At 43.0% G+C, this 22783-nt stretch overlaps 1 protein-coding gene across 2 annotated transcripts in view; it reads right to left on the bottom strand.

Annotated features, from left to right (window-relative positions):
- TRPV2 (transient receptor potential cation channel subfamily V member 2) overlaps nt 1-9373 on the bottom strand; it is a 31660-nt gene extending 22287 nt beyond the window's left edge. Inside the window, exons 1-2 of one of the 2 annotated variants that reach the window (XM_036278359.1) lie at nt 9247-9373; nt 5557-5715 (exon numbers count right to left, since the gene is read on the bottom strand). The gene's annotated coding sequence lies outside the window, so the exon portion shown is untranslated. Of the gene's footprint in view, nt 1-5556; nt 5716-7200; nt 7223-9246 lie in introns of those variants that run through there. The other variant, XM_036278360.1, reaches the window with a different exon arrangement.
- Nucleotides 9374-22783: the final 13410 nt, after the last annotated feature.

Raw genomic sequence — 22783 nt, 5'->3', positions numbered from 1 at the left:
TGCAAAGGGAGTCCTAACCCAAACCCTAGGGCCATGGAAAAGGCCAGTGGCCTATCTCTCTGAGACTTGATCCTGTCGCTTGGGGTTGGCCAAACTGTATGAGAGCCATTGCAGCCACAGCGCTCTTAGTCAAAGAAGCTCAGAAATTAACTTTAGAACGGGACCTGCAGATTATAGGGGCCACACTGCAGAAGCCCTCTTAAGGAGCCCCCCCAGACTGGTGGATCTTGAATGCGAGGGTCACTCAGTATCAGGTTCTACTCCTAAACCCACCACAAATAACTTTCTCCAAGGTCTCAGTCCTGAACCCAGCCACCCTCATACCAGATGATGACCCCAAGAAGCCACTGCACAACTGTTCTTAGATCCTAGACACCTTACAGGTCCAGACTGGACCTCACTGACATCCCGCTCCTTGAGGCTGAATTTGAACTATTCACAGATGGCATCAGCTAAAAAGGACAGAAGGGGCCAGACTACAGGGGCAGCAATCACCACTTGGACAGACATTATTTGGGCACAGGCCCTACCACAAGGAACTTCTGCCCAACGGGCTGAACTAATTGCCCTGACACAAGCTTTAAGATGGGCTAGAGGAAAGTCAGCAAACATCTATACTGATGGCCGCTATGCTTTTGCAGTGGCTCATGTTCATGGTTCCCTCTACGTCCTCTGGCAAGGAAATCAAAAATAAGGAAGAAATCCTAGCCCTGTTAGAAGCCATCTGGATCCCACAGAGAGTAACAATCATGCATTGCAAAGGGCACCAGAAAGGGAACAACCCCATCACGAAGGGAAACTCCCTAGCTGACCAAGCAACAAGGGACATAGCCACAAGACCAGTGGGGCCCCTCGACATACTTCCTCTGCTCCCACAAAGGGAATGACCAAAGCAACCCAACTATACTCCAGGAGAAGTCGAATTAGGGAACAGGCTAAATTGTACAAAAGGGCCCCACGGCTGGCTACAACTACAAGACCAACGCCTGCTGCTACCAAAGGTGCTTGGATTAGACCTACTGCGCTCCCTGCACAGGAGCACCCATCTTGGAACTTCAAAATTAACGACCCTCCTAAATAGACATTTCTACATACCAGACTTAAAACGGATGGCTCATTCGGCTGTCGCTAGATGCTTGGCCTGCGCCAAAGTAAACGCAGGCCCACCCGTATGCCCAGCCTCGGGGATCCGTGAATGAGGACGAGAACCTGGAGAACATTGGGAATTAGACTTCACTGACATGGCACCAGGAAAATTTAACTACAAATATTTACTTGTCTGTATTGATACTTATTCAAGATGGACTGAAGCATTCCCCACAAAAGGGGAATCTGCTCATATCGTCATCAGGCATCTACTCTCTGGGATCATCCCTCGATTTGGCCTTTCCTTAGCGTTGGGGTCCGACAATGGTCCAGCATTCATTGCCAAAATATCTCAATTACTAACAAAAACCTTAGGGATAGATTGAAAATCACATTGTATTTATAGGCTTCAGAGCTCAGGACAAATAAAAAGGATGAATAGGACTCTAAAGGAAACTTTAACTAAGCTACACTTAGAGACAGGCGAGAATTGGGTAAGTCTCTTGCCCTTTGCACTATTGTGCACCCCCTGCTCACCTTATCTAAAGAAACTCACCCCATTTGAAATTATGTTTGGGCAACCCCCGCCCATTTTACCTAAGCTTAGTTCTGAATAGCTTGCTGAATTTCATAACTGAGATCTCTTAAAGTCCTTACAGGCTATTCAACTCCTTCGAGATAAGACTCGACAGCTCCTTCAATGACCTGAAGGACAACCTCTGCCATCCCCGACTCAGAAGTACAACTCAGGGGACTGGGTTTGGCTGAAGAGACACCACCCTGAGAACCTTGAACCCCAGTGGGACGGACCATACTTAGTCATCCTACCTACTACAACTGCTGTAAAGGTTTCAGGTAAAAGGTATTGGATTCACCAACTCAGGTAAAATCAGCTACCCCTGACTAAGTTCCTGAAAAATGGATGACAATATGGCAGGAGGACCCCTTAAAACTAAAATTAATCAGGCTCTCTGTTTCCTCCTCTTCCTCTGCCCCTTCCTAACAAGTGCCCAGGGTAACCCATTCAGTAAGTCCAAATGAGTAATCATGAGAACTATAGATGGAACTGTCATCTCCTCCAATGAGACATATGGGGAGGATCCTACCCTCTCCTTTGACCTAGCTCGCCTGTTTGGAGATGACATCTGCATAAACCTAGAACTAAAGAATAGGGGAGGACTATTCCTATCTGGCCTAGGCACAGCCGAAACAATATGTAGCCCCCTCTTCACTGTGCAACTCCTCTGGAAAACGCCACATTATGCCTGTCCTGAAAATCCTTCCCCCTAAGTCTGTCCTGTGGAACAGCGGCCGACTATTACTGCAGATCCTGGGGATGTGAAACTTTGGCTTTAGGCTGGGATCCGGGGAGAAGAAACGACCCTCTACTACACCTCTACAAGCATACCACTCCCTGACCTGAAAAAGGTAACAATCCTGAAAAATGTAACCCGACCACCATAACTATTCTAAATCAGTTTGACGCTAGCTGGAATACAGGAAAAACTTGGGGACTAAGGCTTTATTTATCAGGTGAAGACACTGGGACTTTGTTCACCATTCAGAAAATTTATAAACGGCCGACGCTCTCTGCCAAACCTATAGGCCCAAATCCAGTTCTCAACTTCAGCCTTCGAAAACCCACAACCCCCACCCCAAATCGGGATACCTCTACCTCTCTTACTATATGACCCAGCCTTCCCAAACAGGCTCCAAGACCTCCACCCAGATCCGAGGCTCCCGACAGCTCTATATTTAGGACTCTAGACTCAGTTTTCTCCCGAGTGAACAAAACCTCTCCAAATACCACAGCTGACTGTTGGCTTTGTCTCGATCCCACTCCCCCATATTACGTGGGGATCACTGCTAACATTTCTTTTGGAGACTCTTCAGATCAACTCAGGAATCTCTCTCTCCAGGAAAAGGCCAACCTGAACCTAACCCAGGCCATCTGCGGACCCCATCCTTGACTCACCCTCGGAGACCTTCAGGGCCCTGGGACCTGCGTTACCACGAGTCCGGACCTTGTCGGATCCTCATCCTACCAAAACCACTGTCCTACTCCGATCGTCCTCAACCGAGGCGATGACGACAACCCACCCTGGGTCACAATAACACCTGAAGGGACTTGGTTTGCATGCACCTCTGGACTTTCCTTCTGCCTAACACCCCCATTAGACCCCCCAGAAATTTGCATCTTAACCTATATCATCCCACAGGTCTACTTATATGCAGGACCTTCAGGGACAGAACATTTCCTGGCCCCTGAGGAAAATTCTCGATTACATAATAGGAGCCCCCTTCTTAGCAGGATTTGCTCTTGCTGGTTCTGCTGCAACAGTGCGGCAGCGCTCATCACCAGGCAGACTGATATTAAGTGGCTCTCTGCCCCATTCACTAAGGACATCCAGCTTCTCAAAGACCAGGTAGAAGAACTAGAAAAGGCCTTAGATTCCCTTGCTGAGGTAGCACTCCAGAACCGACTGAACCTCCTCTTCCTCCAGCAGGGTGGTTTATGTGCAGCACTAGGGGAAGCTTGCTGTTTTTATGCCAATAGATCAGGAGCCATCAGAGAGAGTATTCAGGTTCTTAGAAAGCGCCTCACAGAACAGGCCAGAAATGAAGAGGCCTCTAATAGCTGGTTCAAAGACCTCTATAACTGGTCCCCCTGGCTCACTACTCTTCTCTCTGCTCTAGCAGGCCCCCTCATACTCCTATTTCTAGGACTGACATGTGGACCTATAATTATAAACAAATTAATAGCTTTCATAAGAGAGAGGGTCCAATCTGTCAAATTATTAGTCCTAGTTTCTCATTACCAAAGGTTGCCATTAGATGAACAACAGGAATCAAAGATTTGATCTGTACATAAGACCAGTGGGGAATGTTATAGAAGGCTTTTGCCCCATAAAAATTAACTGGAGTTTGACCTTCATTGGGAATATGAAAAGCAACATCCTTCAGAAAAAGGGAGGACAGAAACAGCCTCAAGGCCAGAGTGTCCTGCATGCTCTGTAAAGAAACTGATAGGGAGAACCTGAAGCTCCCTTTACCCCATAAAACTGTAACTGTTAAAAATATATGTATTGCACCTGGCTAACGGCTGATATCTGTCTCTGTCACAAGCTTGCTAGCTAGTATTTGTTTAACCCTGATTATAAAAGGGCTGAAAGTCTGCTGCTGGGGGCTGCAGTTCTCCTCTGCATAGGTTGGCTGCAGTCCCTGAGCAGGTAATAAAGCTCCTAATATTCAAAATTACTTTGTGTCCGAGTGAAGTTGATTCTCCTGGGTTACAACAGTGCGGTCACAGGCTGCCTGGCCTGAGAGTTTTTGCTCTCTTAGAAAGTGCACTGTCTCTTCTCCAGTGAACCCTCTGAGTCCCAAGGCTACTGCTCAGCCAGGCCCGCTTGTGAGGTGTCTTTCTCCCAGGACCCAGAATAGCCACAGCCAGGCCCTGGGCCAAATCTGTGAACAGGGACTTGAACCCATAGCCTCTGGGGAATTTCCTCAAACTCGGCTTGAAGCTAGACCCATTAGCAACAGCCCCTGCTATTGGTTAATGTATATCTGGAGACTAGGAGAAAGGGATGTTGTTCTACCATCGGGGAATCCAGAGAAAAAGTCGGAGGAAGGCTGAACTGAGATAAAGATGGGGCAGAGAGAGGAAGCGCCAGTCAGACACAGATTGAGGCCTAGAGATGGAGAAACAGGGCAGGTCAGAACTGGCGACAGAGACAAGGAGAAAGGCCTGGCGCAGAAAGTCTCAGTCTGGGGCAGGGATGCATCAGATAGCCTAGACTGAAACAAGGATGATCCGGCTGCATTCGAGGTCGAGCCAAAGTACCCGCGGTCCAGCACCGAGTGCTGGATGCTGGGGAAGCAGAAGACCAATCGCCATGCCCACCCCCTCTTCCCACCCCCAGCGCCCCTCGCCTTTTCCTGCCCAGGACTCCACCCCACCGAGGCCCAACCACCCCCGCATCTCGCCTCAGACACACCCGCAACGTGCCTCTCCCCTCTGCAACCCGCCCCGGAAACTCCCCTAGCTGCCCCTCAGCCACGCCCCCCACACCCAGTTCCCCGCACCTCAAGGGCCCAGGAGAGGCCCCGCCCCCTTCATAAGTGAATAATCGGACCCACCCTGACACGCCCTCCCGCGGCCTTGCAAGCCGGGTGTCAGTGGTCCAGGCTGAGGCTCCAGGTTCAGCGCTGGGAGGACTGCAGGGCCTTCCTTTGGACTAGGACGTCGTGCTCCTCATGTCCAACTGTTCTTCCCAAGTGTGAAGCAGGACAGTGAGGGTATCAGAGCCGGTGACCTCTGCCTCCCTCCAAGGGAGCGGGTGCGCGTTGGAGGGGCTCACCCAGGGGTTGGAACAGGTAGCACCTCCCTCCCGCCCGGAGGGCACGGGGCAAAACTGGAAGCTAGCGCTTGAGCCGTGAGCCAGGCTCTTTATCCCCTGTAATCCTTACCTCCATCCTGGGTGTTAGATCCCATTGGAACCTCCACTTCAGAAGAGGGGAAAGAGTCAGCGATGAAGTTTGTGCTTGTTTTGGACGACAGCACCTTGTAAGTGATGGCAGTGGGATTTGAACCCAGATATTCTGATCTCTCTTTGCGTTTCCATCTCTCTTTTACAGAAAAAAAATAGGAAGAGGAGGAGAAAAGGAAGGTTTATTGTGGTATAACTCACATCTTTTAAATTTTTACTTAGTAATTTTTTTTTTAAATTTACACCCTCTTTACACTGACAGTTCAAAAAATGTTGACAGCCTTGGCGGGTGTGGCTCAGTTGGTTGATCATCGTCCTAGCATGGAGGGTGGGGGTTGCCAGTTCGATTCTATTTGAGGCACATACTCAGTAGGGGGTGCGTGTGGGAGGCAGCCAATTAATGTTTTTTCTCTTTTTCCCTCTCCCTTCCTGTCTCTCTAAAAAAATCAATAAAAACATATTTTTGGAAAGAGTGTTAAGCTAAGGTCACAAGCTGAGAGTAAAGGGGTGGGTGGGGTGGTTGAAGAAAGAAAATAAAGCATATCACCTCTCAGACTAATGGAGTGTAATTGCCTGGCAGTGTTCAGAATCCCTTTGAGTTTTGCAATCATGAATTTAAAGTGAAACCCGGCTCATGGGCTGTGTGATTCTCCCCCACCTCCCATCCCAGCAGTTGGGTGCAAGCAGGGAAAACGCAGGTGTTGGACTCATCCGGGCTTGAGTTTTTGCTAAGTAACTAGGAGAGAAAAACAGGACCAGTCACTCCTCACCCTACAAAAGAACTCAAAGTCATTTTTAACACTTTGTTCTCCAGAGAGCAGCATGAGAAGGACTCACCCCTGAAATGTCATTCCTAGGCCTGGGTGTTTGGAGAGGGGGATGAGTGGGCAACTGCCAGAAGTCAGTCAGTCCCCACCTGTTTTTCTTAGTGTCTCCCAAACACTGGTGGTCTGGGCGGCCTTTATTTGGTTCTAAGTGTGCATGAAGCAGAGTCATTGCAGAGGTGGAGGTAGGCACCATGTGTTCCAAGGCAACGGATGGGAGAAGCAAGACCAGAATCTCGCTCCTCTATTTTATCTTCCTGGTTCAAAACAGCCTACTCCTCCCATCACCCAAAGAGATTTTCACACCATTCCCTCTCAGACAGGCCAGCAGTTGTGCTAAATCAACACCTTATTCGACCCTGACCTGCCTTTGTATTTATCACCCCATAATCCAAGTGTTAGTTTATTTGCCTGTTTCTACACAGTGACTGAGTATATTTGTCTGGGTAGCCTTAGCACTTGGCGCAGGGTAAGAACAACCAAGTTTATTTCTACAAATGCGAGGCTCTAGAGTAAGGCTTAGAATAACATACTTATTTCCTTAGGAGATGTTTTGGGCCTGGATCCACACAGAACTGTTCGGCCCCACCTTTCCAGAATGGAAGGGGTGATATTTGCCTGTTTCTAGGTGGACCCAAACCATGCACCACAGAAAGTTTGGGTTTCACCCTTTTCTCCCTTAATATTCTGTGGTTTGGGGTCACAAGAGAGCCTGTGCAGATGTTCTTTTTACTTTGTGGTATGTCTTTAGGCACAAGTCCCTTGTTTCAAAAGAAATTTCCATTTCAGGCCCTGCTCACCTCAGCCCAGTGGACAGAGCTTGGAGCCAGGATGTACTGCTCTGGCCTGAAATGGAGAAGTGGAGAAGACAAAGCTAAAAGTGAATTATTTTAGGTGGGTGAAGTCAGTCTGCAGGGAGCAGTTACTTAGAGTAAATCATTAGCATTACTGGAAGCCAGAGTAGCCTCAACCTGTGTTCTTGTGGTTTTGCACAAGAGGAGACACAGCAAAGGTAAAAGCAGCTCAGGAAAGACAGAAGCACAGAGAAGCAAACAGGACCGCTGTGCAGACTCTTCCATACCCCACTTTTGCTTCTTCAACCTCTCCCCTCTTCTGTTTTTGTTTTTGAGTTTCTGTTTTTCTAAGCTCCTCTAGTCATGCTTTCAGGTGGCTCAGGACCTTCTCCCTTCTCCAGGTCTTGGCCACTGTGCGGGTAAGGAGCCATATGGTTCCAGCAAATTTTGCCAAGCTGCTTCCAGGAAAAGCTCAGGGAGGGGGAGGGGAGAATTACCTCAAAGGCCATCAGGACTTCTGAATTAAAGTACTGGCCGCAAAAGAGAGAGAGTCATTTAGCTTCTAAAGAAATTACACTCAGGTCTGATATTCAGAAAACCAATTTTCACGGGGGTGGGAGGAGAAGGGGGTGCTGTTTTGCAGGAAACCAAGGCAAGCAGAAGGTGTTAGAAGCTGCCATCCTGACAAAGTAGAGGATGAAAACTTGGTTTGTTGAAAGGCCATGGAGAGCATATTCAGCCTTAGAAGTAAGATCTTCCTCCGAGAAGTCCAAAAGGCCTTTTTGTCCCCCAAATATTAAAGCATCCCCTTTGCTGGATGCAATGGTCAGTACTTTACACTGTGACTCAGGGTGAGCAGAGCAGTTCTAAAAATTGGGAGCATTACCTCCATTCCTCAAGGTGATGGTTTGGGAAGGGTGGGCCACATACTGAAGAAGTAGAGGGGTGGGCTTCTCTGCTCTGATTGACTTTGCCTGCAGTCACCTGGCCCCAGAACTTAGCCTGGGCCTCCTATCAAGTTCACATCCATCTCTACAGTTGAATCAGGACCAAGGCAGATAGATGCCTTAACTGTGCTAAGTCCCCCCCGCCCCCCCCCCGCCTTTTTTTTATCCCGAGGACATTTTTCCATTTTTTGTTCAGATAGAGTTGGAGGGAGAGAGAGAGAGAGAGAGAGAGAGAAACATCGACGTAAAAGGGACACATTGAGTGGTTGCCACCCACACGACCCAATCAGAGCCGGGGACAAACTGCAACCGAGGTATGTGCCCCTACCGGGAACTGAACCCGGATCTCTCTGGACCGCAGGCCGATGCTCTAACCGCTGAGCCAAACCGGCCAGGGCAATTTCCTCTTTCTTTTGATGCCAGCAATTGCCCTGGAGCCTAGACCGTTGCTCCAGTGCTAGGAATGTGAAGGAAGGTGCAGTTCCTGGACCACTCGAGGAGCTGGTAAATGACACCTAACCGCACAAATATACACTGTTGTGAATGGGAAACCATGTAAAAAGATGAACTTGTATCATTGGATCCTGGCAAACTGCCTTAAATGCCTCATAATTATGGGGAAATTCCTGAAACTCTAAAATTTAACCATTAAACAAAATTGCAATGTCTACAGCAAAGAATAAATGTTCTTAAACATGTAATGAGCTCTTAGCAAACCAATAAGAAAGACAATTGAACAAAATTTTTAAAAAACTGAACATATGAAGGGAGAGTTCATGGAAAAATTGAAAGGATGCTAAACCTCACTCATCAAGTAAACGTGATTTTTTATTAATTATATATTTATTTGAATAGATAATATTGGCCCATGATGAAAATTCAAACAGTTCGAAAGATATTATATAGTGAAAAGGATGTATACCCTTCCACTTTCTTTCTTGAAACCAACCATTATTAGCAATTTCTTTTTATTTACTTTTTATTAAAATATATTTGACAGATAACATTAGCAATTTCTATAGATTCTTCTAGAATTATCCTATTTGTATGCAAATCATTAACATAAATAACCTCCTTTTCACATAGGTGTTAACATACTATTTACTTTGTGGTATGTCTTTAGGCACAGTCCCTTGTTTCAGTAGAAATTTCCATGTTAGAGGACACACTTCAGGATCTGCTCATGAGAGCCCAGTGGTCAGAGCTTGGAGCCAGATTGTACTGCTCTGACCTGAAATACAAGTGGAGAAGACAGAGCTGAAAGTGAAACAAGTGAATTATTTTAGGTTGTTTTTAGTGTATTGCTTCATATTTAGGTTAAATTATTTTAGGTTGTTTTTAGTGTATTGCTACTATTAAGAATACAGCAGTGTCCCTGGCTGGTGTGCTCAGTGGTGAGAGCATTGTCCCATGCACTGAAGGGTCTCAGGTTTGATTCCTGGTGGGGACACATACCCAGGTTGGGGGTTCAATCCCTGCTTGGGGCTTGTGCGTGAGGCAGCTGATCACATTGATCTCTCTCTCTCTCTCTCTCTCTCTCCCTCTCTCTCTCTCTATCTTTCTCTATGGAATCAATGAAAAAAATGTTTTCAAATGAGGATTTAAAAAAAAGAATACAGCCTGGCCAGTGTGGCTCAGTAGATTGAGCATTGTCCCATGAACTGAGAGGTCCCGGTTCGATTCCTGATCAAAGCACATGCCCAGATTGTGGGTTTGATCCCCTGTAGGGGGCATGCAGGAGGCAGCCAACTGATGTATTTCTCTCACATCAATGTTTCTATCTCTCTCTCTAAAAAAAAAAAAAATTAATAAAAAAATAAAATAAAGAATATAGCAGTGAACATCTGTGTTCATGCTTCTTTGTTCACACTTGTGAAAATATCTGAAAAATTCTAGCGATGGAATTACTGGGTCAAAGGGTATGTGCATTTCAAATTTTCATAGGTACACTCCAGAGATTGTGCCAGTTTATGCTAACTGACAAGGTATGAAAATGTATTTCTTTACTCTCTTGGAAACAGTGTATTAGCAGACCTGTTTTATCTTTGTTAATCTGGGAGATTTTTTAGAATGCTGTTTCATGGAAGAATCAACATCATTAAAATGTCCAAAGCAATCTATAGATTCAATGCAATCGCTATTAACGTATCAATGGCCTATTTCACAGATCCAGAACAAATACTCCAAAAGTTTACATGGAACAACAACAACAACAAAAAATAGCCACAGCAATCTTGAAAAAGAAGAACAAAGTGGGAGGGATCACAATAGCAGATATCAAGTTATACTACAAAGCCACTGTAACCAAAAAAACCTGGTACTGACACAAGAACAGGCATATAGACCAATGGAACAGAACAGAGAACCCAGAAATCAGCACAAGAAATTATGCGCAATTAATATTTGACAAAGGAGGCAAGAGCATACAATGAAGAAAAGACAGTCTCTTCAATAAATAGTGTTGGGAAAATTGGACAGGTACACACACAAAAAAAATAAAATAAAACGAGACCACCAACTTACATCATACACAAGAATAAACTCAAAATGGATAAAAGCTTTAAATGTAACTTGTGAAACCATAACAATTCTAGAAGACAATGTAGGCAGCAAAATTTCAGCTATCACACATAGCAGAATTCTCACTGATAACATCACCATGGGCAAGAGAAACAAAGGAAACATTAATAAATGGGACTACATCAAACTAAAAATCTTTTGCACAGCGATATAAACCAGCATCAAAATGAAAAAGGAGCCCTGGCTGGTTTGGCTCAGCAGTTAAAGCAATGGCCCACAAACCAAAGAGCCATGGGTTTGATTTCGATCAAGGGCAAGTACCTCAGTTGTGATTCGATCTCCGGCCCTGGTTGGGGTTGTGAGGGAGGCAACCAATCGATGTGTCTCTCATATCGATGTTTTTTTCTCTCTCTCTCTCTCTCTTTCTCTCTCTCTCTCTCTCTCTCTCTCTCTCTCTCTCTCTCTCTCTCTCTCTCTCTCTCTCTCTCTCTCTCTCCCTCTCTCCCTCCCACTCTATCTGAAAATCAATGGAAAATCCTTGGGTGTGGATTTAAAAAAAAATGAAAAGGGAACCCACTCTCTGGGAGAACATATTTGCCAATGATATATTGGATAAGGGGTTAATTTCCAAAATATATGGCATACTCATACAACTCAACAAAAGGAAGACAAACAATCCAATTAAAAAATGGGCAGAGGACCTAAATACACACTTCTCTAAAGAGCACTTACAAATGGCCAAGAGATGTAAAAAAATGTTCAGCACCATTAATCATCAGAGATGCAAATTAAAAAGACTATAAGAGATATCACCTCACACCTGCCAGATTGGCTGCCATCAACAAATCTTCAAACAACAAATGCTGGTGAGGACATGGAGAAAAGGGGACTCTGGTACACTGCTGGTAGGAATGCAGACTGGTGAAGCCACTATGGAAAACAGTATGGTGCTTCCTCAAAAAATTAGAAATTGAACTACCATTTAACCCAATGATTTCACTTCTTGGAATATATCCTAAGAAGCCTGAAACACCAATCAGAAAGAATATATGCACCCCTATGTTCATAGCAGCACTATTTACAATAGCTAAGATCTGGAAACAACCCAAGTGTCCATCAGTAAATGAGTGGACAAAAAAGCTGTGGTACATTTACATAATGGAATACTATGCAGTTGTAAGAAAGAGAGATTTCTTACCTTTGAGACAACATGGAGGAACCTGGAGAGTATTATACTAAGTGAAATAAGCCAGTCAGAGAAAGACAAGTACCACATGATCTCACTTATTTATGGGACATCATGAACAAAATAAGCTGTCAATAAAAATATGTCCAGAGACATGGAAATAGAGAATAGACTGACAAACCTCAGAGCAAAGGGGGGTGGGGAGAGATAAACCAAAGAACTTATATGCATATAAGCATAACCAATGGGTACAGACAATAGTTTGGGGAAAGCAGGAGGGGGATGGAAAAGAGGAGGAGGGGTAAATGGGGGGGGAGTGGGGACATCTGTAATATTTTCAACAATAAAGATGAGCCCTGGCTGGTTTGGCTCAGCAGTTAAAGCATCGGCCTGCGGTCTGGAGAGACCTGGGTTCGGTTCCCACTAAGGGCACGTATCTCAGTTGCAGTGTGTCCTCGGCCCTGGTTGGGTCGTGCAGGTGTCAACCACTCGATGTGTCCCTTTCACGTCAATGTTTCTCTCTCTCTCTCCCTCCCACTCTATCTAAACAAAATTTCAAAAAATGTCCTCGGGTGAGGATAAAAAAAACAAAATAAAGATGAAAAAAAATTAAGATGGACACTATTGGTTGATATGTTTGCTGAAGAAAGGGAGGGCAGGACAGAAAGAAAATAATGACAAAAGAATTAAGAGAGATGAAATGGGATTTAGTTCACAAAAGAAGGGATACCTTGGATAGAAGCAGACACAAAGAATTTGTTACACAATTGTTTATAATGGTAACCAAACAAACAAACTGAATTTTTTTTTTTAATCCTCACCCGAGGACATTTTTCCATTTTTTGTTCAGATAGAGTGGGAGGGAGAGAGAGAGAAACATCAACGTGAAAGGGATACATCGAGTGGCTGCCACCCGCACGACCCAACCAGGGCTGGAGACAAACTGCAACCGAGGTTCGTGCCCTTAGTGGGAACTGCATCCGGGTCTCTCTGGACCGCAGGCCAATGCTCTAACCACTTAGTAAACCAGCCAGGGCCTGAATTTATTTTTTAATAATGAAAATGTGCTGTGTTGTTCCTTTAACAGTATCAAAAATATGAATCAAGCCTGGCCAGTTTGGCTCAGGAGTTAGAGCATTGGCCTGTGGACCAGAGAGTCCCGGGTTCGGTTCCCGCTAAGGCCACGTACCTTGGTTTGTCCCTGCCCTGGTTGGGGTCATGTGGGTGGCAACCAGTTGATGTGTCTCTCTCATGTCAATGTTTCTCTCTTTCTCTCTCTCTTCCTCCTGCTCTATCTGAAGACAAATGAAAAAAATGTCCTCAGGGGAGGATACACACACATACACACACACACACACACACACACACACACACACACAATGTGAATCAAGCTATTTTCATTTTGAAAAAAATAAAAATAAAAAATACCCAAAACATCAATTAGTACAGGCAAAATTGGTCAGTTTCATCAACAAAAAACTGTACTTCCTCCCCCCCCCCCCCCAATGTTGATATTAACTTCTAAAGCATTGTATTGATTGGAGCACCCTCATGTGTTCTCATTGTAGGTAATATCATTATAAATATTTTAAGCCTGCTATTTTGAAACATATTTATTTAGCTTATGAAGAAGCATGGGGCACTCTGGCCAGTATGGCTCAGTTGGTTGAGCATCATCCCATGCATTGGAAGGTTGCCGGTTCAATTCCAAGTCAGGATACATCCCGGGTTGTGGGCTCTATCCCCAGCCAGGGTGCGTGCCCAAGGAGCCCATTGATGTTTCTCTCTCATATCAATGTTTCATTCTCTCTCTCCCCCCCCTCTCCTTTCCTCTCTAAAATCACTAAAAACACATTAAAAAAAAAAAAACAGAACTTGTGGCTATCATATGAGTGATAGGAAACAATTATAATAGTGTTCAGTATGCTTGGCAAAGTATAGTTATGTGACATAAAAGGCATTTGTCTAAACCACTAGTGACACTAGTTAAGATAGGCATTATAGCCCTGGCTGGTTTGGCTCAGGGGTCAGAGCATCGGCCCATGGATCAGAGAGTCCCGGGTTCGGTTCCTTCCAGAGGCATGTACCTGGGTTGCATTTTGTCCCCAGTCCCAGTTGGGGTCATGTGGGTGGCAACCACTCAATATGTCTCTCTCACATCAATGTTTCTCTCTCTCTTTTCCTCCTTCTCTCCCTCCCACTCTATGCGAGGATAAATGCAAAAGGATAAAAAAAACTATAACAAAAAGATAGGTATTATAGCTCGGCCAGTGTGTCTCAGTGGTTGAGTGTTGATCCATGCACCAACAGGTCACCGGTTCAATTCCCAGTGATGGTACATGCCCAAATTATGGGTCTGATCCCCAGTGGAGGAGCATGCAGGAGGCAGCCAATTAGTGTTCTCTCTCATCGATGCTTCTCTCTCTCCCTCCCTCTCCCTTTCTCTCTCTAACATCAATATAGAAAAAAAAAAAAAAAGATAGGCATTACAACAATCCAGCTATTTTCAACCTTTTTCACCTCATGGCACACATAAACTAACTACTAAAATTCACTCTCTCTCTCTCTCTCTCTCCCGCTCCATCTGAATGAAAAATGAAAAAATGTCCTTGGGTGAGAATAAAAAAAAAAAAATGCTGGTTGCTTAGAGGGAAATGGCCTGCAGCTGGGTAGGGGTGGAAACAGAAGATGAGGAAGCTGATGTCCCTGCCTGGGCAAGAGATGATGGTGACTCAGGGAGAGGGTGGTGTGAAAGGAAGCATGAATCAGGGATGACTTACAGGTTATCCTAAAGGTTTTAGAACTGACCACCTTGATGAAAAGTGATTCTTTTTATCGAGATGGGGAGGAGTAGTCTTTCTTTCTTTCTTTCTTTCTTTCTTTCTTTCTTTCTTTCTTTCTTTCTTTCTTTCTTTCTTTTCTCTTTCTTTCTTTCTTTTTTATTTTTAATTTTATTTTTGTTACAGATGTTTCTCCTTTTTTACCCTATTGACACCCTCCTCCCCATTCCCCCCCCCCCGCCCCCCAGTCCCCGGCTTTGTTGACCATGTCCATTGGTTATGCATACATGCATGTAAGTTCTGTGGTTTATCTCTTCCCTCTCCCCACCACCCCTCCTTCTGAGGGTTGTCAGTTTGTACCCTACTTCCACGTCTATGGGTCTACCCTATACCTCAGACTGTTATGTTTATTATATGCCACAAGTAAGTGAAATCATGTGGTATTTGTCTTTTTCTGCTTGGCTTGTTTCACTTAGGATAATACTTTTCAGGTCCCTCCATGTCATCTCAAAGGATAAGAGATCTTTCTTTCTTACAGCTGCATAGTACTCCATTGTGTATATGTACCACTGCTTTTTTATCCATTTGTCTACTGATGGACACTTGGGCCATTTCCAGATCTTAGCTACTGTAAATAGTGCTGCTATGAACATGGGGGTACATATATTAGTGTTTCAGGCTTCTTAGGGTATATTCCTAGAAGTGGGATCACTGGGTCAAATGGAAATTCAATTTCTAATTTTTTGAGGTAGCACCATATTGTTTTCCATAGTGGCTGCACCAGTCTGCATTCCCACCAGCAGTGTACCAGAGTCCCCTTTTCTCCACACCCTCATCAACATTTGTTTGATGATTTGTTGATAGTAGCCATTCTGACAGGTGTGAGGTGATACCTCATTGTTGTTTTAATTTGCATCTCTCTGATGACTAGTGATGTTGAGCATTTCTTCATATGTCTCTTGGCCATTTGTATGTCCTGTTTGGAGAGGTGTCTATTTAGTTCCTCTGCCCATTTATTAATTGGGTTCTTTGTCTTCCTTTTATTGAGTTGTATGAGCACTCTATATATACTGGAGATTAACCCCTTATCTGATATATCATTGGCAATGATGCTCTCCCATACAGTGGGTTGCCTTTCCATTTTGATGGTTGTTTCTTTTGCTGTGCAGAAGCTTTTGAGTTTGATGTAGTCCCATGTGTACATCTTTTCCTTTGTTTATGTTGCCTTAGGTGATGTATCAGTGAAAATACTGCTGCATATGATGTCTGAAATTTTGTTGCCTACATTTTCTTCTAGGATTTTTATGGATTCATGAGTCACATTTAAGTCTTTTATCCATTTTGAGTTTATTTTTGTGTATTGTATATAAAAAAATATTAAAACAGCCTGGTACTGGCACAAGAACAGGCATATAGACCAGTGGAACAGAATAGAGAACCCAGAAATGGACCCAAGGCAATATGCTCAATTAATATTTGACAAAGGTGGCAAGAGCATACAGTGGAGTAAAGACAGCCTCTTTAATAAATGGTGTTGGGAAAATTGGACAGCTAAATGCAAAAAAATGAAACTAGACCATCAACTTATACCATACACAAAAATAAACTCAAAATGGACAAAAGACTTAAATGTGACCCGTGAATCCATACAACTTAGTGGTTAGAGTGTTGGCCCCCGGACTGAAGGTCATGGGTTCAATTTCAAGTCAAGGGCATGTACCTGGGTTGCAATTCAATCCTGGCCTTACTTGGAGTCATGTCGAAGACAATCAATTGATGTGTCTCTCTCACATTGATGTTTTTTTCTCTCTCTCTCCCTTCCTTCCACTCTCTAAAAAAACAATGGAAAAATATCTTTGGGTGAGGGTCAACAACAAAAACAACAACAAAAATTTTTTTTTGCCAAGATGACAAAAAAAAAAAAAGACATAATTTTGATTCATTCACACCACACGGCTATTGTTGTATTAGCTGTTGTCATTTTTTATTTGACAATCTAAGAGAAAAGAGGTCAATGATATGACTAAATACTCGGGTATTGTATTTTTTAAAAATCCTTGCCCTAGCCTGGCCGGTGTGGCTTAGTGGTTGAGCGTTGATCCATGCACCAAGAGGTTGCTGGTTCAGTTCCTGGTCAGGGCACATGCCTGGGTTGTGGGCCACGTCTCCGGTGCGGGGCATGCAGGAAGTGGTCAAACATTTGTCTTATCAATGTTTCTATCTCTCTCTCCCTCTCCCTTCCTCTCTCTCTAAGAAAAAAAAAATTCTTGCCCTAGCCAGTTTAATGGAGCCTTGACCCATGCATGGGCCAAAGGGTCTCAGGTTCGATTTAGGTCAAGAGCATGTGTCTGGGTTGCAGGTTCAATCCCCAGCCCAAGTCAAGGTTGTGCAGGAGGCAGCCAGTCTACGTTTCTCTCTCACATTGATGTTTTTTTTCTCTCTCTCTCTCTTCCTCCCTCCCCCCTTCCTCCCTTCCACTCTCTCTAAAGATCAGTGGGGGAAAATATCAAGTGAAGATTGACAAAAAAATGAATAAAAATAAACATTCTTGTGGCACATTAATGTTTCTCTTGCAGCATACTGGTTGAAAATCGCTGCATTAATCAGTAGATAATCAATTGCTCCAGAGTCTCTGTCACTATACTACTATAATCTGGGAGTCATGTGGGTGGCAGGTTTCTCTTCCTGGAACATTCTTCACCCAGAGGGATGTAAAAACATTGTATGATTCTTTTTCTTAAAAAAATGTGGTGTAGTTATCAACAAGGCTTACATTTTTACTTATTTTTTTGGCCCAGAAGTCATACAGAAAAAGAGTGCCAGATTCTCCTTCAGATTCAAAACTTGTGTTTTGACAAAAGATACCATAAACAAAAAGTGAAATAATAGTCTGGAAGACACTATCATAATTATACCTAATAAAGTATTGCTTTTTAAATATATAAAGAGGTCCTATAAATTAATAAGAAAAAGGGAAAAGATGTAAAAAGGTAATTCTCAGTACAAATTAATGTAAAAAAACAACAACAACATACAAAAGTGTTTAATCTCACAAGGTTAATCAGAAACATGAAAATGAAAACAATAAGGTGGCCCAGCCAGTGTGACTCAGTGGTTGAGCATCGACCCATGCACCAAGATGTTGCCAGTTCAATTCCTGGTCAGGGCACATGCCCAGGTTGTGGGGCATACAGGAGGCGGCCAATCAATGTTCACTCTCATTGATGTTTCTATCTCTCCCTCTCTCTCTAAAATCAATAAAGAAAAAAAATTAAAACAAACAAGTAAGGTGCCATTTTTGCCCTTCAAATTCTCCAAAAATTGAAAAGATTCATAATGCATGTTAATGAGGGTATGAAAGGCTAAGTACTCTTATGCCATATTGATGGGAATTTATGTTAGTGTAGTTTTTAAACAGTTATTGTGATAAGAGATACATAACATAAAATTTACTATCTTAACCTTTTTTTTTTTATCTTCACCCAAAAACATTTTTCCATTTTTTGTTCAGAAAGAGCGGGAGGGAGAGGAAGAGAGAGAGAGAAATATTGACGTGAAAGGGACACATCAAGTGGCTGCCACCTGCATGACCCAACCAGGGCCAGGGACAAACTGCAACCGAGATACGTGCCCTTAGCGGGAACCGAACCCGGGTCTCTCTGGACCGCAGGTCGACCCTCTAACCACTGAGAAACCCGGCCAGGGCTTAACCATTTTTAAGTGTATAGTTCAATGTCATTAGAACATTCACATTGTTGTGCAACCAAAACCACCATAATCTCCAGAACTTTTTCATCATCCCAATCTTAAACTCCGTATGCATTAAACACTAACTTCTCATTCCCCCTCCCCCTAGGCCCTGGCAACCTCCATTTTTTTCTGTCTCTACAAATTTTATTATTCTATGTACCTCATATAAGTAGAATCATATAGTATTTGTCCCTTTGTGACACTTATTTCACTCAGCATCATGTCTCCAAGGTTCATCCATGTTGTAGCATGTATCAGAATATCCTTCCTTTTTAAGACTGAATAATATTCCATTGTGTGTGGTATAACCTTTTTAAAGGACAATTTTATAGTAATCACAAATTTTAAAATGCTATGTTTTTTGATACAGTAATAAAAGACATTTACAAGGATGTTCAAAATTAGGTTACAATTGTGAGTATGAGAAACAATTTCTGTCCTGAAAGAGGCCTGGAACTATGTGCAATCCACAGTGCTAGATAGGGACGGAGATGGGAGAGATCATGGCTTCTCAAAATATGAGGAACACTGACAGCAAAGTTTAAATAAAAAGTGAAATTGGAAAACACTGAGTTAAACAATGTTAAACAAGGTCCTTTAAGGCAGATCTTCTTGGAGCCTTTAATATGCTAGTGCGTATTCTAAGTCTCCTGGAGGGAGGTAACAATTACCCAAGCGCTTGTGACCACATCCTTTATAGTGATTATGTTTGGATACACTGATATTAGAAATACCTGAAGGTAAAAGCATTCCTTAAGAGTAGTTGTTGTGGTAGGCGTTTCGTGGTCAGAGGAGTAGGTGCTAGAACATATTACTGAGGTTGGCCGAGACCTACTTAACTGAGAAGTGAACTTCACTAAACTTCTGATGACAAAATTAAATTTAAAATAAAAAGGGAGACTAAGGATAGTAATGGGATCAATATAAGTATATAAAAAAAAATCCCAAAACTTACTTCCCTGTTAATACTGTTGCACTGAGTGCAATATACCTTCCCAGAAATCAACTTCTGTCTAAAGCTTCCACTTAGATTCAGCTGGGCATAATTAAAAGGGAGCCATGGCTTGCCCCTTCAGATTATTTGAGGAATGAGCACAGTATAATTAAAGTGAAGGGTCTTGAGGTTCAGGAAGTCCCATGAGATTTAGTTCTAGAGGCCCTGGGAGATGCATATATAATGAACCAGAGACTTGTGCATAATATCAGTAACTCAAACCAATTTGTGATCATAATCTGACTTCAGGGCAGAAGTACTTTGCTTGCTGTTGGACAGGAATGCTTGTTGTGAACAATGCTGATGCTATGTTGCAAATGACTTCAGGCCTCTTGGAAGCCTATGGTGGAAGAAATGAAAATATTTCTTCCCTTTTGTGGAACCAAATTTAAACTCTAATAGTTGTGTCTCCACAGCCACACTCTGAATTACTTTATTACACTGCAACATTTTTATACAGAGGATGTATCTTTTAAATTGAATGGTCTTACTAGCAAAAACTTTTTCTTGGGAGTGGCATCAGGCTACAGGGATTTGCTTTCAGTATGCTAAGCAAACATTCTTTTAACACATCTTTACACACAGGTGTGCAAGGACTTTTTCAGGAAAGATAATAGAACACACTAACAAATTCCTAAGTAGAAGGTAGACGATGAAGATTACAGTTTGAGATGGTAAAGCAAAGGTTAAAGACACACGAAGAGCCTTTCAAGTGTGTGCAGGGTGAAATTTGCTGAGATCCATGAATACCTTTGAAGATTCCTATGGAAGAGATCCTGAGAATTAAGACAGGAACAGCTAAAAACTTGTTTTCACGACCTGGCCGGTTTTGCTCAGCGGTTAGAGCATCGGCCTGCGGACCCGAGAGACCTGGGTTCGGTTCCCACCAAGAGTTGCAGTTTGTCCCCGGCCCTGGTTGGGTCTTGCGGGTGGCAGCCACTCCATGTGTCCCTTTCACATCGGTGTTTCTCTCTCTTCCTCTCTCCCCCTCCCACTCTACCTGAACAAAAAATGGAAAAATGTCCTTGGGTGAGAATAAAAAAAAAATTTTTTTTCACGACTGTAGACTAGACCCGTTAGTGTCATCACAGTGAAGATTTGGTAGAAATAACAAAATGTGTGCAAGTCCTATTTGCCCAAACGAACCACTGTTCAGTGAAATGCATTTATTCTTAAGATTAAAAAAAATAATAATAAATTTGTTGCCTTGGCTGGTTTGGCTCAGGTTAAGAGCATCGGCCCTCAGACCGAAGTGTCTAGGGTTTGATTCCTGGTCAAGGGCATGTACCTGGGGTTGCAGGTTTCATCCCCGACCCAAGGGAGGCAATCAATTGTTGTCTCTCACACATGTCTCTCTCTCCCCCTTCCACTCTATCTAAAAATCAATGGAAAAATATCCTCAGGCGAGGAGTACCAAAAAAATAAAAAATTTAATATTGATTTTAAGAAACATCGATTTGTTATTCCAACTTTTTTATGCATTCATTTATTGATTCTTTTATGTACCCTGACCAGGATTGAACCCTTAAACCTTGGTGTATATCAGGACAAGGCTCTAATTAACTGAGCTATATGCAGCCAGGGCCTATTCTTTGGGTTTATCATCAAGGCTTTTATTAGGTGTGAAGAAAAATGTGGGAAAGAACTTACATTTTTTTCTAAAATTTACTTTAGAAGGAGGGAGAGGGAGACATACAGACCTGTTGCCTTCTGTACTCACCCCAACTGGGAATCAAACCTTTACCTTTCAGTGTACAGGACATGATCCAACCATACCAACCAGGGGGAAGAACTTAATTTTTAAAACTCAGATTTAATATCAAAAGGCCTGTTTTTAAGTTATTTTATTGCATATTCAACAAGAAGCCTGCTTAATAAAAGCACTAGTTTAAGGACATTTTTTAAAATCCTCACTTGAAGATATTTGTCCATTTATCTTCAGATACGGGGCGGGGGTGGGGAGGCAGGCATTGACTGGCCATCTCCCACACGACTCTGACCAAGGCCAGGGACTGAACCATCACTGAGGTGTCCTTGACCAGAATCGAACCCATGACTCTGGTCTGCGGGCCAACACTCTTACCTGCTGAGCCAAATTGGCCAGGGCCTTAAGGACATTCTTAAGGGGAGGGAACCTAATGTAACTTCATGGATTTTATGAAGTATATCAGAATTGACAGGGCATTTGGATCCTAGTCCTTGGTTTCCCCCCAGCAGGAACTAAGCCATGAGCAGGTCAACGGTGCAATAATAACATTGGAGATATCACCTTCCAATGCAAGTGAAATGTGTTCCCTTAAAGGCTTTTTCATTACCACCACCTTTCTGGCCCAAGTCTTTTATTGCCACTCCAAGGAGTTAAAACATTATTTCACTAAATGAGTCAAAAAACTAGTGCTATCTCATGTCTAACTTAACTAAGAAACCCAGTGTGTTAAGTACTCCAGTTTAATTTTTATGTTCAAATTTAAGTGGGATTTCTAGAGCAGATGTATGAGATACTACTGCTAAAGCAGAATTCCTAAAATCATGCACCAAGCCATTCTGAGGTTCACCTGGACTACCAAGGGCATATTTCTAGGCCTGATGCTTGGCTTTCTACATTTTAACAATGCACCTCTGGATCATCCATAAGATGCATTTGTAGTGATACCAATGTTAGTAGTACCTGGAAAATTATTCCCCTACAGTATAGAGAAAAAAAAACCAGGATTTCAACTTCTCCCACCTACACACACTCCACACACCACTCAATTCTGTCCCAAGTTGAGAAATCATATATTACTGGCTACATTCCACGCAACTATAAAGGGGAAAGGTTGAGAACTTAAAAAAGCACCACAGGAATAAGGACATCTCACATCCAAATAGATTATGGCAGCATAAGAACTACTTACATGAGGTTTAAATACAAACGAAAACTTTTATCAAGTTGCAAATTAGAGAATTTCATTTGCTGTTGCAATCTTTCTCCTTACAAGAATGTAAAGCTGTTAGTCATTAAGATTAGATTGCTATTAGGTCCTATCCTCATTTGCTGCCATACCAGTGTTAGCAAGTTGTCTTAGAATACGCTTTTATCTCATGTTCTTTCAAACTTGACAAGGGCTCCACTCAATTCTTGGCTCTAACTTCACATACAACTGACAGGATTAGGGTTCCATTTCACTACCTAAAATTAAACACTTGAGTGTAATGCACTAGTGTGCAAGAAAAGCTTAACAGTCAACTGGTAATTGCAAGACTTAGACCAAGTTCCTATATCTTGGCACACCCTATGTTTACCAAAGTCAAATGACTTCACCTTGGTCACATTAACCGTCTCAAAATTAAATCCTTTCCTTAAACATCATTTTAACCAGTTAGGAGTCCCCACACCACTACCTAATTTCATGACCAAACAGACACAAAA

Source organism: Molossus molossus, unplaced genomic scaffold (assembly GCF_014108415.1).
Source record: "Molossus molossus isolate mMolMol1 unplaced genomic scaffold, mMolMol1.p scaffold_m16_p_27, whole genome shotgun sequence".
Lineage (NCBI taxonomy): Eukaryota > Metazoa > Chordata > Mammalia > Chiroptera > Molossidae > Molossus > Molossus molossus.
The sequence above is the reverse complement of the archived record's forward strand: the minus strand, read 5'-3'. Positions and strand labels throughout refer to the sequence as shown.